Below are 18,494 nucleotides of genomic sequence, written 5' to 3'. Positions count from 1 at the left end.
GGGGGTTTGGGGGAAATTCCGGGGGTTTGGGGGAAATTCCGGGAATTTGGGGAAAATTCCGGGGGTTTGGGGGGAATTCCGGGGGTTTGGGGGGAATTCCGGGATTTGGGGGAAATTCCGGGGATTTAGGGAAAATCCGGAGGATTTGGGGGAAAATCCCGGGGATTTAGGGAAATCCGGAGGATTTGGGGAAAATCAAGCGGTTTTGGGGAAAAACCCGAGGTTTTCGGGGATTTTAACTCACCGGGGTTGAGGCCGGGGGGGTTGGTCCAAAAGAAACGGTTTATGATATTTTTGATTCCTACTGTCGCTATTAATAAGTACGATAATAATCATGACAGTGATGACAATAATTGTAATTATCGGGAGTAATAAAAATAAAACATAATGTTAAAATAATGTAGCAGTATGATGTCAAATAAATCTACTGGAATAAAATTGTTGGTTTATTTTAATTTTAATTTTTTATTTAATTTTAATTTTTGTTTTATTTTAAATTTAATTTTTATTTTTTAGTTAATGTTAATGTTAATGTTAATGTTAATGTTAATGTTAATGTTAATGTTAATGTTAATGTTATTGTTATTATTATTATTCACCCTCTTATTTCTCTTTTTTACCCTCTTTTTTCTCATTTTTACCATTTTTCTCATTTTTACCATTTTTTCTCATTTTTACCCTTTTTTCTCTTTTTTACCCTCTTTTTTCTCATTTTTACCATTTTTTCTCATTTTTACCCTCTTTTTTCTCATTTTTACCCTTTTTTCTCATTTTCACCCTCTTTTTTCTCATTTTTACCCTCTTTCCCCCTCATCTTTCCCATCTATTTTCCCCTCATATTTCCCATTTTTTCTCACATTTTCTGCCCTTTTCCTCTCATTTTTCCCACTTTTTCCTCTCATTTTTCCCACCACAATTTTCATTTTTCCTCTCGACTCACCCGCTCCTGCTCGGTCTCTGTGTCCCCCTCGCTGTCACCTTTCATTAGGCGGTAATTGGTATATTTAAATGAGAATAAATTAATTTTTAAAATTTTATATAATTTTTAATATCATCGAATCTTTTATGTAATATTATATTTTATATCATATATTTTATATAATATTTTTGAAATATTTTTTTAAAGCAAATAGGGTTAGGGTTAGGATCATGGTTGGGGTCAGGGAATATTTGGAATATTCAAATGAGAATTCTTTGAATATTCAACATGGAATTTATTTTTTAAACGCAAATTTTCCAAAGGTTTCGGGTTGGGGTTAGTCAGTGAATTTATGGAATATTCAAATGAGATTTCTTTGAATATTTAACATGGAATTTATTTTTTAAACGCAAATTTTCCAAAGGGTTCGGGTTGGGGTTAGTCAGTGAATTTATGGAATATTCAAATGAGAATTCTTTGAATATTTAACATGGAATTTATTTTTTAAACGCAAATTTTCCAAAGGGTTCGGGTTGGGGTTTGCCTTAGGGTCATTGTCAGTGCCAGGTTAAGGTTCGGGGATAATTGTCATATTAAAATGGCGACAATTTGAATATTTAAATTTTAATTTGAGTTAGGGTACGGCTTAGGGTCACGGTCATATTTAGGTTTAGGTTTAAAATTTGAGTTAAAGTCGGGATTAGGGTCAGGACCCTCGTCAATCACAGGGTACGGTTAGCGTATAATTAATATTCAAATGCTAACGATTTCAATATTTAATGATGAATTTTGGTTAGGATAAGTATTAGGGTGAGGGTCAGGTTAGGATTAGGATTGGGATTAGGGTCAGGTTAGGATTAGGATTAGGATTGGGATTAGGTCAGGTTAGGATTAGGATTGGGATTAGGGTCAGGTTAGGATTAGGATTGGGATTAGGGTCAGGTTAGGATTAGGATTGGGATTAGGGTTACAGTCTGATTTATAATTTGGTTTAGGGTCCTCGTCAGTGGCAGGGCGAGTTTCGGTGTTAATTGTAATATTAAAATGGGAATATTCTGAATATTAAATTCTAGTTTGGTTTAGGGGGAGGATTTTTAGGATCAGGGTTTGGTTTAGGGTTGGTCTTAGTTTTAGGATTATGGGGTGCTTGGAATATTAAAATGTGGGTAATTGGAGTGTTTAAGAAGAAATTTAATTTTTTAAACATGAATATTCCATATATCCCTCCCTGGTGGTTCCAAGCTCCCACAGGCCGGATCCCCAGAGAGATCCCGTCCGATCCCGGCCTGAAAAACGGGAAAAATTCCCGGAAATTTGGTGGGGGAATCCGGGATGGGATCCAGGATGGAATTTGGGATGGAATCCTGCAGGGGATCCCGCAGGGAATTCCGGATGGAATCGCGGATGGATAGAGATTGATAGAGTTTGATAGAGTTTGATTGAGTTTGATAGAGTTTGATTGAGTTTGATAGAGGATTTGGGATTTTGATTTGGGATTTGGGATTTGGGATTTTGATTTGGGATTTGGGATTTGGGATTTGAGGATTTGGAATTTGGGATCAGGATTTGGAATTTAGGATCGGGATTTCAGATTTGAGGATCAGGATTGGGATTTGGGATTTGGGATTTGGGATTTGGGATTTGGGATTTGGGATTTGAGATTTGGGATTTGAGATTCAAGATTCGAGATCGGGAATTTGGGGATTGGGGAATTTGGGATTTGGGGATTTGGGATTTGGGATTTGGGATTTGGGATTTGGGCTTTGGAATTTGGGATCAGGATTTGGAATTTAGGATCGGGATTTCAGATTTGAGGATCAGGATTGGGATTTGGGATTTGGGATTTGGGATTTGGGGATTTGGGATTTGGAATTTGGAATTTGGGATTTGGGCTTTGGGATTTGGGATCAGGAATTTGGGGATTGGGGTATTTGGGATTTGGGGATTTGGGATTTGAGTTTTGGGATTGGGATTGGGGATTTCGGGATTGGGATTAGGATTGGGGATTTGGGATTGGGGATTTGGAATCTGGAATTTGGGATTGAGATTTGGGATTTGGTATTTGAGATTTGGGATTGGGATTGGGGATTTCGGGATTGGTATTGGGATTAGGATTGGGGATTTGGGATTTGGGATTTGGGATTTGGGCTTTGGGATTTGGGATTTGAGATCGGGAATTTGGGGATTGGGGTATTTGGGATTTGGGGATTTGGGATTTGAGATTTGGGATTGAGATTGGGATTGGGGATTTGGGATTGGGATTGGGACTGGGGATTTCGGGATTGGGATTAGGATTGGGGATTTGGGATTTGGGATTTGGGATTTGGGATTGGGGATTTGGAATCTGGAATTTGGGATTGAGATTTGGGATTTGGGATTTGGGATTTCCCACTTTTTTGTTTCTTTCCCCATTTTTCCACTTTCCCATTTCCCCCCAGTTTTCCTCATTTTTCCCTTTCCCCCCATTTTTCCCTCCTTTCTCCCGTTTCTCCCCATTTTTCTGAATTTTCCCCGATTTTCCCCAATTTCCCCATTTTTTCCCATTTCCCCCCATTTCCCCATTTTTCCATTTCCCCATTTTCCCCATTTTCCCCAGTTTCCCCAATTCCCCCATTTTCCCATTTTCCCAGATTTCCCCAATTTCCCCATTTTCCCAGATTTTCCCATTTTCCCCATTTTTCTGAATTTTCCCCGATTTCCCCAATTTCCCCATTTTCCCATTTTCCCCATTTTCCCATTTTCCCATTTCCCCATATTCCCCATTTCCCCATTTTCCCATTTTCCCCATTTCCCCCGATTTCCCCATTTTCCCCATTTCCCCATTTTCCCCATTTTCCCAGATTTCCCCATTTCCCCATTTTCCCATTTTCCCATTTTCCCCATTTTTCTGAATTTTCCCCGATTTCCCCAATTCCCCCATTTTCCCATTTTCCCATTTTCCCCGATTTCCCCATTTTCCCAGATTTCCCCATTCCCCCATTTCCCCATTTTCCCAGATTTCCCCATTTCCCCATTTTCCCAGATTTTCCCATTTTCCCTCCATTTCCCCTCATTTTTCCTGCCCCTCCCCCACCCCCCAGACCCAAACAGGTAAAAAAAAAAAAGAGAGAGAAAGAAAATCCAAAAAAAGGCAAAATCCCGGGAATTTTATTGAATTTGGGATCCCCAGGTGAGCACAGGTAACCCCAGGTGTGTCCATCCGTCCCTGTCCAGGTGTGTCCATCATTCTCCAGGTGTGTCCATCCCTGTCCAGGTGTGTCCATCATTCTCCAGGTGTGTCCATCCGTCCCTGCCCAGGTGTGTCCATCATTCTCCAGGTGTGTCCATCCATCATTCTCCAGGTGTGTCCATCATTCTCCAGGTGTGTCCATCACTCTCCACGTGTGTCCATCCATCATTCTCCAGGTGTGTCCATCACTGTCCAGGTGTGTCCATCACTGTCCAGGTGTGTCCATCACTGTCCAGGTGTCCTGGGCCCACCCCAGGTGTGGCCATCACCTGTCCAGGTGCTTCTATCCCATCTCCAGGTGTCTCTAGCCCATCGCCAGGTGTTCCTCTCACCTGTCCAGGTGTGTCCATCACCTGTCCAGGTGTCTCTATCCCATCTCCAGGTGTTTCCATCTCACTCCAGGTGTCTCCAGCCCATCTCCAGGTGTTCCTCTCACCTGCCCAGGTGTCTCTATCCCGTCTCCAGGTGTTTCTATCCAACTTCCGGGTGTTCCCCTCACCTGTCCAGGTGTCCTCACCTGACTACTGGGGGACCCAAAGTCACCTGTGGGGCTCACCTGGCCACTCCCACCTGTGGGTCTCACCTGTCCCATCTCACCTGCAGAGCTCACCTGGCCGCTAAAATTCTCACCTGTGGGGCTCACCTGGCTGCTCCCTTCATCCCCGGCAGAGCTCACCTGGTCACCCTCACCTGCAGAGCTCACCTGGTCACCCTCACCTGCAGAGCTCACCTGGCTGCTCACCTGTCCCTCCTCCTCTTCAGAGCTCACCTGTCCTTTTTCCCCTTCAGAGCTCACCTGGTCTCTCTCACCTGCAGAGCTCACCTGGCCACTCACCTGTCCCCAGTCCCCTTCAGCACTCCCCTGGTCGCTCACCTGTCCTTCCTCACCTGATGATCTCACCTGTCCCTGCTCACCTGCAGAGCTCCCCTGGCTGCTCACCTGTCCTTCCTCCCCTTCAAAGCTCACCTGGCTGCTCCCTTCCTCACCTGCAGAACTCACCTGTCCCTCCTCTTCACAGCTCACCTGTCCCTCCTCTTCAGAACTCACCTGTCTTTCCTCCCCTTCGGAGCTCACCTGGCCGCTCTCACCTGTGTCTCCCACCTGTCCCCCCTCACCTGTAGCTCCCACCTGTCCCTCCTCTTCTTCAGAGCTCACCTGTCCTTCCTCCCCTTCAGAGCTCACCTGTCCTTCCTCACCTGCAGAGCTCACCTGTCCTTCCTCTTCACAGCTCACCTGTCCTTCCTCCTCTTCAGAGCTCACCTGTCCCCCCTCACCTGTAGCTCCCACCTGTCCTTCCTCACCTGCAGAACTCACCTGTCCCCCCTCCCCTTCAGAGCTCACCTGTCCTTCCTCCTCTTCAGAGCTCACCTGTCCCCCCTCCTCTTCAGAGCTCACCTGTCCTTCCTCCTCTTCAGAGCTCACCTGTCCTTTCTCCTCTTCAGAGCTCACCTGGCCGCTCTCACCTGTAGCTCCCACCTGTCCCCCCTCACCTGTAGCTCCCACCTGTCCTTCCTCACCTGCAGAACTCACCTGTCCCCCCTCCTCTTCAGAGCTCACCTGTCCTTCTTCCCCTTCAGAACTCACCTGTCCTTCCTCCTCTTCAGAACTCACCTGTCCCTCCTCCCCTTCAGAGCTCACCTGGCCGCTTTCACCTGCAGAGCTCACCTGTCCCTCCTCCCCTTCAGAGCTCACCTGGCCGCTTTCACCTGCAGAGCTCACCTGTCCTTCTTCCCCGTCAGAACTCACCTGTCCCCCCTCCCCTTCAGAGCTCACCTGCCCCCCCTCACCCGTGTCTCCCACCTGTCCCCGCTCACCTGCCCAGGCCCCTCCCAGGTACCTGAGCACCTCTCCAGGTGGGCAGCGCCGCGCGGGCCGGGGGTGCAGCAACCCCCGCAGCATCTCCATCCCCTCGGCCCCCAGGCCCCGCCAGGTGCGCGGCGGCCGGGCCGCACCTGGCTCACCTGAGCGGCCGCCGCCCTGCCAGGTGCGGAAGCGGCGGAAGGCGGGGTCGGAGCGCTCAGGTGAGGCCCAGGGGAAGGTGCCGGTGAGCAGCGCGAAGAGCAGCACGCCGAACGCCCAGGTGTCCGCCGCGGGCTCCAGGTGCCGCCGCCGCGCCTCACCTGCGCGCACCTGCAGCAGCTCGGGCGCGCAGTAGGGCGCGGGGCCGCGCGCCGGCCGCACCTGCCAGCCCTGCACGCGCGTCAGGCCGAAGTCGCCCACCTTGACCAGGTGGCAGCGGCGGTCGAAGGCCAGGACGTTGTCCAGCTTCAGGTCGCGGTGCACCAGCGCGTGGCCGTGCAGGTAAGCCAGGGCCGAGGACACCTGGGCGGCGCAGCGCTTCACCTGCGGCTCCGGGAGGCCCACCTGGGGATGGGGACACACCTGGGGTCACAGCTGGGGATGGAGACACACCTGGGACACACCTGGGGACGGGGACATGGCGGGGTCACAGCTGGGACACAGCTGGGACACAGCTGGGACACAGCTGGGACACACCTGGGGATGGGACATGGCGGGGTCACAGCTGGGGATGGGGACACAGCTGGGACACACCTGGGACACACCTGGGACACAGCTGGGACACACCTGGGGATGGGGACATGGCGGGGGTCACAGCTGGGACACACCTGGGACACAGCTGGGGTCACACCTGGGGACGGGGACACACCTGGGACACAGCTGGGACACAGCTGGGACACAGCTGGGACACAGCTGGGACACACCTGGGGATGGGGACACACCTGGGACACACCTGGGACACACCTGGGGACGGGGACATGGCGGGGGTCACAGCTGGGACACAGCTGGGACACACCTGGGACACACCTGGAACACACCTGGGACACAGCGACACAGCTGGGACACACCTGGGGACGGGGACACGGCGGGGTCACAGCTGGGGATGGGGACACACCTGGGACACACCTGGGACACACCTGGGGACGGGGACACAGGTGGGGTCACATCTGGGACACAGCTGGGGATGGGGACACGGCGGGGTCACACCTGGGACACACCTGGGACACACCTGGGGACGGGGACACAGCTGGGGTCACAGCTGGGGTCACACCTGGGGACGGGGACACACCTGGGACACACCTGGGGTCACCTGGGGATAGGTAACACACCTGGGGTCACAGCTGGGGAGGGGTGACACACTTGGGGTCACAGCTGGGACACACCTGAGGTCACACCTGGGGAGGGGGGGACACACCTGGGATCACCTGGGGACACTCAGCACTGTCACCCAGCCAGCGCTGTGTCACCTGAGAGGTCACCTGTCCCTCAGCTGTCCTCCCCCACAGGTGTGCTTCTGTCCCCCCTTCCCACTCACCTGTCCCTCACCTGTCCCACCTGTCCCACCTGTCTCACCCGTCCCTCACCTGTCCCTCACCTGTCCCACCTGTCTCACCCGTCCCTCACCTGTCCCTCACCTGTCCCCCCTGTCCCAGGTGTCCCAGGTGCCCCCTGTCTCACCTGTCCCTCACCTGTCCCTCACCTGTCCTCCCTGTCCCAGGTGTCCCAGGTGTCCCAGGTGTCCCAGGTGTCCTCCCATCTCACCTGTCCCAGGTGCCCCAGGTGTCCCACCTGTCTCACCTGTCCCTCACCTGTCCCTCACCTGTCCCAGGTGTCCCAGGTATCCCAGGTGTCCCCCGTCTCACCTGTCCCTCACCTGTCCCACCTCTCCCAGGTGTCCCCCAGTCTCACCTGTCCCTCACCTGTCCCTCACCTGTCCCTCACCTGTCCCAGGTGTCCCAGGTGTCCCCTGTCTCACCTGTCCCAGGTGTCCCCCGTCTCACCTGTCCCTCACCTGTCCCTCACCTGTCCCTCACCTGTCCCAGGTGTCCCAGGTGTCCCAGGTGTCCCAGGTGTCCCCCGTCTCACCTGTCCCTCACCTGTCCCTCACCTGTCCCAGGTGTCCCAGGTGTCCCAGGTGTCCCAGGTGCCCCCCATCTCACCTGTCCCTCACCTGTCCCAGGTGTCCCACCTGTCCCAGGTGTCCCCGTCTCACCTGTCACTCACCCCAGGTGTGAGCAGCCCGCACAGGTCCCCGGCAGGTGCGAGCTCCTGGGCGAAGCCGAACTCCGTGGGGGTCTCGAAGGCGAGCGGCAGCACCTGGACGCAGGTGAGCGCCCCCCGCAGGCACAGGTGAGTGCAGAACTCCCGCAGGAAGCCCCACCTGGGCGTGCGCTCCTTGGAGAGCAGCTTCAGCGCCACCCGCGCACCTGCGCAGGTGAGGGCACACCTGGGTCAGCCGCGGGGGACACAGCGGGGACAGGTGAGACAGCGGGGACAGGTGAGACAGCTGGGACAGGTGAGACAGCTGGGACAGGTGAGACAGCTAGGACAGGTGACAGCTGGGACAGGTGAGACAGCTGGGACAGGTGAGACAGCGGGGACAGGTGACAGCTGGGACAGGTGAGACAGCTGGGACAGGTGAGACAGCGGGGACAGGTGAGACAGCGGGGACAGGTGAGACAGCTGGGACAGGTGACAGCTGGGACAGGTGAGACAGCTGGGACAGGTGAGACAGCTGGGACAGGTGACAGCTGGGACAGGTGAGACAGCTGGGACAGGTGAGACAGCTGGGACAGGTGAGACAGCTGGGACAGGTGAGACAGCGGGGACAGGTGACAGCTGGGACAGGTGAGACAGCGGGGACAGGTGAGACAGCTGGGACAGGGAACACACCTGTGCAGGTGAGGGCACACCTGGGTCAGCCACGGGGGACACAGCAGGACAGGGACACAGCTGGGACAGGGACAGGTGACACACCTGGGACAGGTGACACATCTGTGGATATCCCCAGGTTTCCCCAGGAACCCCAGGTGCATCTCAGGTGCCCCAGGTCCCCCCGGGTGTATCCCCAAGTGTCCCCAGATGCCCCAGGTGTGCCCAGGTGCCCCCATAGGTGTGCCCAGGTGTGCCCAGGTCCCCCCCCAGGTGTATCCCCAGGTGCCCCCAGGTGCCCCAGGTGTGCCCAGGTGCCCCCCCAGGTGCCCCCCAGATGCCCCAGGTGTGCCCAGGTGTGCCAAGATGCCCCCCCAGGTGTATCCCCAGGTCCCCCCAGGTCCCCCCAGGTGTATCCCCAGGTGTGCCCAGGTGTGCCCAGGTGTGCCCAGGTGTGCCCAGGGGTATTCCCAGGTGTGCCCAGGTGCGCCCAGGTGTGCCCAGGTGTGCCCAGGTACCACCCCAGGTGTGCCCAGGTGTGCCCAGGTGTGCCCAGGTGTGCCCAGGTGCCCCCGGTGCCCCCCCAGGTGTGCCCAGGTGCCCCCCCAGATGCCCCAGATGCCCCAGGTGTGCCCAGGTGTGCCCAGGTGTGCCCAGGTGTGCCCAGGTGCCCCCCCAGATGCCCCAGATGCCGCCAGGTGTGCCCAGGTGTGCCCAGGTGTATTCCCAGGTGTGCCCAGGTGTGCCCAGGTGTGCCCAGGTGTGCCCAGGTGTATTCCCAGGTGTGCCCAGGTGTGCCCAGGTTGCCCAGGTGTATTCCCAGGTGTGCCCAGGTGTGCCCAGGTGTGCCCAGGTGCGCTCACCTCCGCGCCGGGGCCGTGCCAGCAGCACGCGCCCGTAGGAGCCGCTGCCGAGCTCCCCCAGCAGCTCCCAGTCCTGGCACAGCTCCCGGCGCGGCAGCGCCCGCGCGGCGCGGCACATCAGCGCCTGGACCAGTACAGACCAGTATGGACCAGTATGGACCAGTATAAACCAGTATAAACCAGTATGGACCAGTATAAACCAGTATGGACCAGTATAAACCAGTATGGACCAGTACGGACCGGTACGGACCAGTATGGACTGGTACGGACCAGTACGGACCGGTATAAACCAGTATGGACCAGTATGGACCAGTATGGACCAGTATGGACTGGTATGGACCAGTATGGACTGGTATGGACCAGTATAAACCAGTATGGACCGGTACAGACCAGTACAGACCGGTATAAACCAGTATAAACCAGTATGGACCAGTATGGACCGGTATGGACCGGTATAAACCGGTATAAACCAGTATAAACCAGTATGGACCAGTATGGACCGGTACGGACCGGTATAAACCAGAACAGACCAGTATGGACCGGTATGGACCGGTACGGACCGGTATAAAACAGTACGGACCGGTACAGACCAGTATAAACCAGTATGGACCGGTACGGACCAGTATGGACCAGTACGGACCGGTATAAACCAGTATAAACCAGTATAAACCAGTACAGACCAGTACAGACCAGTACAGACCAGTACAGACCAGTATAAACCAGTATATACCAGTGTGGACCAGTATAAAGCAGTACGGACCAGTATGAACCAGTACAGACTGGTATAAACCAGCACAGACCAGTGCAGACCAGTATAAACCAGTATAAACCAGTACGGACCTGCAGGAGCCGCTCCTGGGCCTGCGCCACCGACTGCTCATCCTCATCATCGTCACCTTCATCGTCAGCGGCCTCCCAGGGGGCGTCCATGATCTGCCACCAGTACAAACCAGTATGGACCAGTCCGGACCGGTATGGACCAGTATAAACCAGTAAAAACCAGTATGAACCAGTACGAACCAGTACGGACCTGCAGGAGGCGCTCCTGGGCCCGCGCCAGTGACTGCTCGTCATCATCATCGTCACCTTCATCGTCACCACGGGCCTGAACCAGTACAAACCAGTATGGACCAGTACAAACCAGTACAAACCAGTATGGACCACTACAAACCAGTACAAACCAGTACAAACCAGTACAAACCAGTATGGACCACTACAAACCAGTACAAACCAGTAGAAACCAGTACAAACCAGTAGAAACCAGTACAAACCAGTCCGGACCTGCAGGGGGCGCTCCTGGGACAGCGGCTGCTCGTCATCGTCATCGTCACCTTCATCGGAGGGGGCGTCCATGGCCTGCCCAGTATAAACCAGTATGGACCAGTATGGACCAGTATGGACCAGTATGGACCAGTATGGACCAGTACGGACCAGTGTAAACCAGTATGGACCAGTATAAACCGGTATGGACCAGTATGGACCAGTACAGACCAGTGTAAACCAGTATGGACCAGTATGGACCAGTATGGACCAGTATAAACCAGTATAAACCAGTATAAACTAGTATGGACCAGTATAACCCAGTACAAACCAGTATAAACCAGTATAGACCAGTATAAAGCAGTATAAAGCAGTATAAACTAGTATGGACCGGTATGGACCAGTGTAAACCAGTATGGACCAGTATAACTCAGTATAACCCAGTACAAACCAGTATAACCAGTATGGACCAGTACAAACCAGTATAACCAGTACAAACCAGTACAAACCAGTATAACCAGTACAAACCAGTACAAGCAGCCCAGCCCCGCTGTCCCCTCCCCCCTCCCCTCCCCCTCACCACCTGTTCCCCTCCCCCCCAGTGCCACCAGTGCCACCAGTGCCACCCGTGCCACCCGTGCCAGCAGTGCCACCTGTCCGAGTGCCACCCGTGTCACCCGCGCCACCTGTCCGAGTGCCACCGGTGTCACCCGCGCCACCTGTCCCGCTGTCCCCAGGTGTCACCAGGGTGGCCCAGATGGCCCCGAGTGTCCCCAAGGGTCCCCACCTGTCCCCAAGGGTGCCCCTGAGTGTCCCCAGGGTGTCGCAGCTGTCCCCAGGGTGTCGCAGCTGTCCCCAAGGTCCCCACCTGTCCCCGGGGTGTCACAGATGTCCCCAAGGGTCCCCAGATGTCCCCAGGGGTGCCCCTGAGTGTCCCCAGGGTGTCGCAGCTGTCCCCAAGGTCCCCACCTGTCCCCAGGGTGTCACAGCTGTCCCCAGGGTGTCGCAGCTGTCCCCAAGGTCCCCACCTGTCCCCGGGGTGTCACAGCTGTCCCCAAGGGTCCCCAGATGTCCCCAAGGCTGCCCCGGGGGGTGGCCCAGCTGTCCCCGAGTGTCCCCAAGGGTCCCCACCTGTCCCCGGGGTGTCACAGCTGTCCCCAAGGGTCCCCAGATGTCCCCAGGGGTGCCCCTGAGTGTCCCAAGGGTCCCCCCGCTGTCCCCGGGGTGTCGCAGATGTCCCCAAGGGTCCCCACCTGTCCCCGGGGTGTCCCGCTGTCCCCAGGTGTCACCGGGGTGGCCCAGATGGCCCCGAGTGTCCCCAAGGGTCCCTCGCTGTCCCCGGGATGTCCCAGCTGTCCCCAGGGGTCCCCACCTGTCCCCAAGGGTGCCCCTGAGTGTCCCCAGGGTGTCACAGCTGTCCCCGGGGTGTTCTCCCGCTGTCCCCAAGGGTTCCCCCGCTGTCCCCAGGGGAGCTCCTGAGTGTCCCAAGGGTCCCCACCTGTCCCCGGGGTGTCACAGATGTCCTCGGGGTGTCGCAGCTGTCCCCAAAGGTCCCCAGCTGTCCCCAGGGTGTCACAGCTGTCCCCAGGGGTGCCCCTGAGTGTCCCCAAGGTCCCCAGCTGTCCCCAAGGGTTCCCCCGCTGTCCCCAGGGGAGCTCCTGAGTGTCCCAAGAGTCCCCAGCTGTCCCCAAAGGTCCCCACCTGTCCCCGGGGTGTCGCAGCTGTCCCCAAAGGTCCCCAGCTGTCCCAAGGGTCCCCCCGCTGTCCCCAAGGGTGCCCCGGGGGGTGGCCCACCTGTCTCCGGGGTGTCGCAGCTGTCCCCAGGGGTGCCCCTGAGTGTCCCCAAGGGTCCCACCTGTCCCCAAGGCTCCCCCCGCTGTCCCAAAGGTCCCCACCTGTCCCCGGGGTGTCACAGATGTCCTCGGGGTGTCGCAGCTGTCCCCAAGGGTCCCCCCGCTGTCCCCAAGGGTGTCCCGGGGGGTGGCCCAGCTGTCCCCGAGTGTCCCCGGGTGTCTCACCCGTGGCCGCGGCTGCCGCTGTCCCCAGGTGTGGCCGCTGTCGCTGCCGCTGTCCCCGTCCCTGTCCCCTCCCTGTCCCTGTCCCTGTCCCTGTCCCCTCCCTGTCCCTGTCCCTGTCCCTGTCCCCTCCCCGTCCCTGTCGCTGTCGCTGTCGCTGTCGCTGTCCCCTCCCTGTCCCTGTCCCTGTCCCTGTCCCCTCCCCGTCCCTGTCGCTGTCACTGTCGCTGTCGCTGTCGCTGTCCCCGTCCCTGTCGCTGTCGCTGTCGCTGTCGCTGTCCCCGTCCCCCCCGCTGGCCCCGCGGCCGTGACTCAGAGTTTCCCGAGCCCGCGGTGCCACCGCCCCGCGCGGGCTGTCACCTGTGCGGGGACAGAGAGGGACAGAGAGGGACAGAGAGGGGACAGCGGGGGGACAGAGAGGGACAGAGAGGGGACAGAGAGGGGACAGAGAGGGACAGAGAGGGACAGAGAGGGGACAGAGAGGGACAGAGAGGGGACAGGGAGGGACAGAGAGGGGACAGAGAGGGACAGAGAGGGACAGAGAGGGGACAGAGAGGGACAGAGAGGGGACAGAGAGGGACAGAGAGGGACAGGGAGGGACAGAGAGGGACAGAGAGGGACAGAGAGGGACAGAGAGGGGACAGAGAGGGGACAGAGAGGGACAGAGAGGGACAGAGAGGGGACAGAGAGGGACAGAGAGGGACAGAGAGGGGACAGAGAGGGGACAGAGAGGGACAGAGAGGGGACAGGGAGGGACAGAGAGGGGACAGAGAGGGACAGAGAGGGACAGAGAGGGGACAGAGAGGGACAGAGAGGGGACAGAGAGGGACAGAGAGGGACAGGGAGGGACAGAGAGGGACAGAGAGGGACAGAGAGGGACAGAGAGGGGACAGAGAGGGGACAGAGAGGGACAGAGAGGGACAGAGAGGGGACAGAGAGGGACAGAGAGGGACAGAGAGGGGACAGAGAGGGACAGAGAGGGACAGAGAGGGGACAGAGAGGGACAGAGAGGGGACAGAGAGGGACAGAGAGGGGACAGAGAGGGACAGAGAGGGACAGAGAGGGGACAGAGAGGGACAGAGAGGGGACAGAGAGGGGACAGAGAGGGACAGAGAGGGGACAGGGAGGGACAGAGAGGGGACAGAGAGGGACAGAGAGGGGACAGAGAGGGGACAGAGAGGGACAGAGAGGGGACAGGGAGGGACAGAGAGGGGACAGAGAGGGACAGAGAGGGACAGAGAGGGGACAGAGAGGGACAGAGAGGGGACAGAGAGGGACAGAGAGGGACAGGGAGGGACAGAGAGGGACAGAGAGGGACAGAGAGGGACAGAGAGGGGACAGAGAGGGACAGAGAGGGACAGAGAGGGACAGAGAGGGGACAGAGAGGGGACAGAGAGGGGACAGAGGGACAGAGAGGGGACAGAGAGGGGACAGAGAGGGGACAGAGAGGGGACAGAGAGGGACAGAGAGGGACAGAGAGGGACAGGGAGGGACAGAGAGGGACAGAGAGGGACAGAGAGGGACAGAGAGGGGACAGAGAGGGGACAGAGAGGGACAGAGAGGGACAGAGAGGGGACAGAGAGGGACAGAGAGGGACAGAGAGGGGACAGAGAGGGGACAGAGAGGGACAGAGAGGGACAGAGAGGGACAGAGAGGGGACAGAGAGGGACAGAGAGGGGACAGAGAGGGGACAGAGAGGGGACACGGGAGTGGACACGGGGGGACAGAGGGACGGGGGGTGGAGGATGAGGAGGGGACAGGGACAGGAGGGGACAGAGGGACAAGGCAGGGACGGGGGACAGCGGGCACTGGGATGGACTGGGAGGGCTGGGACAGGGTCCCTGGGGTGTAGGGAGCTGTACTGGGCCATACTGGGATATACTGGGATATACTGGGGGATACTGGGATATACTGGGGCCATACTGGGATATACTGGGCCATACTGGGATATACTGGGGGATACTGGTGTCCCTGTGCCAAGGACTGGGCCCCTCCCAGTTTACCCCAGTTCCCCTCAGTCCCTCCCAGTCTGTCCCAGTCCCTCCCAGTTTATCCCAGTCTGTCCCAGTTTATCCCAGTCTGTCCCAGTCCCTCCCAGTCCGTCCCAGTTTATCCCAGTCTGTCCCAGTCCCTCCCAGTTCGTCCCAGTTTGTCCCAGTCTGTCCCAGTCTGTCCCAGTTTGTCCCAGTCTGTCCCAGTCCGTCCCAGTTTGTCCCAGTCCGTCCCAGTTTATCCCAGTCTGTCCCAGTCCCTCCCAGTTCGTCCCAGTTTGTCCCAGATTGTCCCAGTCTGTCCCAGTCTGTCCCAGTTTGTCCCAGTCCCTCCCAGTCTGTCCCAGTCCGTCCCAGTTTGTCCCAGTCTGTCCCAGTTTGTCCCAGTCTGTCCCAGTCCATCCCAGTTTGTCCCAGTCCCTCCCAGTCCATCCCAGTTTATCCCAGTTTGTCCCAGTCTGTCCCAGTCTGTCCCAGTCCATCCCAGTTTGTCCCAGTTTATCCCAGTTTGTCCCAGTCCGTCCCAGCTTGTCCCAGTTTATCCCAGTTTGTCCCAGTTTGTCCCAGTCCCTCCCCCCCGGTTATTTCGGGCCCCCCGCACCTGTCTCGGCCCCGCCCCTCCCCCACCCGGCCCCGCGCCAGCGCCCCTCCCCCACCGGGACTGGGACGGACTGGGACAGACTGGGATAAACTGGGACAAACTGGGACAAACTGGGACGGACTGGGACAAACTGGGACAAACTGGGACGGACTGGGACAAACTGGGGGGAACTGGGACAAACGGGGAGGAACTGAACCAGTCCATACTGGTCTGTACTGGTCCATACCGGTCCATACTGGCACGTACGGGTTTATACCGGTCCATACTGGTTTATACTGGTTTGTACTGGTCCATACCGGTCCATACCGGTTTATACTGGTCCATCCCGGTCCGTACTGGTTTGTACTGGTTTATACCGGTCCATACTGGTTTATACTGGTCCATACTGGTTTATACCGGTCCATACTGGTTTATACTGGTCCATACCGGTTTATACTGGTCCATACTGGTTTATACTGGTCCGTACTGGTTTATACCGGTCCATACTGGTCCATACTGGTTTATACTGGTCCATACTGGTTTATACCGGTCCATACTGGTCCATACTGGTTTATACTGGTCCGTACTGGTTTATACTGGTCCATACTGGTTTATACTGGTCCATACTGGTTTATACCGGTCCATACTGGTCCATACTGGTTTATACTGGGAGCTCCGCCTCGCTCCCGCTCTGACCCGGGAGGAATTCGGGGCCGCCCCTCCCCCCCCGGCCACCTGCGGCGGCGCTAATTAGCGGTGATTAATGCCCGGGGATGATTAATGACCGGGGGAATGGCTAATTACCGCCAGGGATGATTAATGACCCTGGCTGGGTGATTAATTACCGTCAGGGATGATTAATGACCGGGGTTTGATTACCGGGGATGATTAATTACCCAGCGGAATGATTAATTACCGAGGGAACGCCTAATTACCGTCAGGAATGGCTAATTACCGTCAGGGATGATTAATTACCAGGGTTTGATTATGGGGAGTGATTAATTACCAAGGGGAATGATTAATTACAGTTAGGAATGGCTAATTACTCTGAGGAATGATTAATGAGCGCGGGTGGCTGATTAATTACCGAGGGGAAGGATTAATTACCAATGGAAGGATTAATTACCCGGAGTAATGATTAATTATCGTCAGGAATGCTTAATTACCGTGAAGAATGATTAATTACCGAGGGAAGGATTAATTACCCGGAGGAATTATTAATTACCGGGGTTTGATGACCGGGCATTGATTAATTACCGAGGGGAATGATTAATTACTGAGGGGAATGATTAATTACCATCAGCAATGGCTAATTACTCTGAGGAATGATTAATGACTGCGGGTGGGTGATTAATTACCGAGGTAAGGATTAATTACCCGGAGCAATGATTAATTACCGTGGGGAATGCTTAATTACCGTGAGAATGATTAATTACTGAGGGAAGGATTAATTACCGGGGATTGATTACTGGGGAATGATTAATTACCGAGGGAAGGATTAATTACCACGAGGAATGTTTAATTATCCAGGGGAATGATTAATTACTGCGAGGAATTATTACCAGGGGTGATTAATTACCTGGGGGAATAATTAATTACGGGCTGAATGACTAATTACCTGGGGGAATGATTAATTACCACGAGGAATGATTAGCAGGGGTGATTAATTACCGGGGAGAATGATTAATGACCGGGGAATGATTAACTTCTGGGAGGAATGATTAATTACCAGGGGCTGTGATTAATTACCAATGAATTATTAATTACCATGGAATGATTAATTACCGGGAATTAATAATTACCCGGGGAATGATTAATCACTGCAGTTATTAATTAGCGGCAGGGATTAATTACCATGAGTGATTAATGAGGGGCCGCAGGGGTTAATTAGCGGCAGGGATTAATTACCATGAGTGATTAATGAGGGGCCGCAGGGGTTTATTAGCGGCAGGGATTAATTACCATGAGTGATTAATGAGGGGCCGCAGGGGTTAATTAGCGGCAGGGATTAATTACCATGAGTGATTAATGAGGGGCCGCAGGGGTTAATTAGCGGCTGGGATTAATTAGCGGGGGAGGGGCAGCGACCGCGACAGGTGCGGTGGGGGAGGGGCGGGAGGGACTGGGGGGAACTGGGATGAACTGGGATAAACTGGGACAGACTGGGACAAACTGGGATAAACTGGGATTGTACTGGGCCATACTGGGATGGACTGGGCAATACTGGGATCATACTGGGGGATACTGGGATCATACTGGGAATCACTGGGATCACACTGGGATCATACTGGGAGTTACTGGGAGTTATTTGGGCCATACTGGGAACCACTGGGGTCATACTGGGATCATACTGGGAATCACTGGGGCCATACTGGGATGGACTGGGCCATACTGGGAATCACTGGGATCATACTGGGAGTCACTGGGGCCATACTGGGAACCACTGGGGTCATACTGGGATCATACTGGGAATCACTGGGGCCATACTGGGATGGACTGGGCCATACTGGGAATCACTGTGATCATACTGGGAATCACTGGGGCCATACTGGGATCATACTGGGAGTTACTGGGAGTTATTTGGGCCATACTGGGAATCACTGGGGCCATACTGGGATCATACTGGGAGTCACTGGGGCCATACTGGGAATCACTGGGATCATACTGGGAGTTACTGGGGCCGTCCTGGGAGTCACTGGGAGTTACTGGGGCCATACTGGGAATCACTGGGATCATACTGGGAGTCACTGGGGCCATACTAGGATTGTACTGGGCCATACTGGGAATCACTGGGGCTGTACTGGGAGGCACTGGGGGATATTAAGATCATACTGGGAATCACTGGGATCATACTGGGATCATACTGGGAGTTACTGGGGCCATACTGGGAATCACTGAGATACTGGTTCATACTGGGATGGACTGGGCCACGCTGGGATCATACTGGGGGATACTGGGGCCACAC

The 18,494-nt window shown here is 55.5% G+C and overlaps 1 long non-coding RNA gene across 1 annotated transcript; it reads right to left on the bottom strand.

The window, feature by feature from the left end:
- Nucleotides 1–10,559: 10,559 nt before the first annotated feature.
- Nucleotides 10,560–11,043, bottom strand: LOC110476660 (uncharacterized). The gene is made up of 3 exons (XR_002466464.2): nucleotides 10,965–11,043; nucleotides 10,714–10,788; nucleotides 10,560–10,616 (listed from the first exon to the last, which is right to left on the bottom strand). It is a non-coding gene; the product is annotated as an uncharacterized LOC110476660 (long non-coding RNA).
- Nucleotides 11,044–18,494: the final 7,451 nt, after the last annotated feature.

The sequence above is a fragment of the Lonchura striata genome, chromosome 38 (assembly GCF_046129695.1).
Source record: "Lonchura striata isolate bLonStr1 chromosome 38, bLonStr1.mat, whole genome shotgun sequence".
Lineage (NCBI taxonomy): Eukaryota > Metazoa > Chordata > Aves > Passeriformes > Estrildidae > Lonchura > Lonchura striata.
This window is presented reverse-complemented; position numbering and strand designations above follow the sequence as displayed.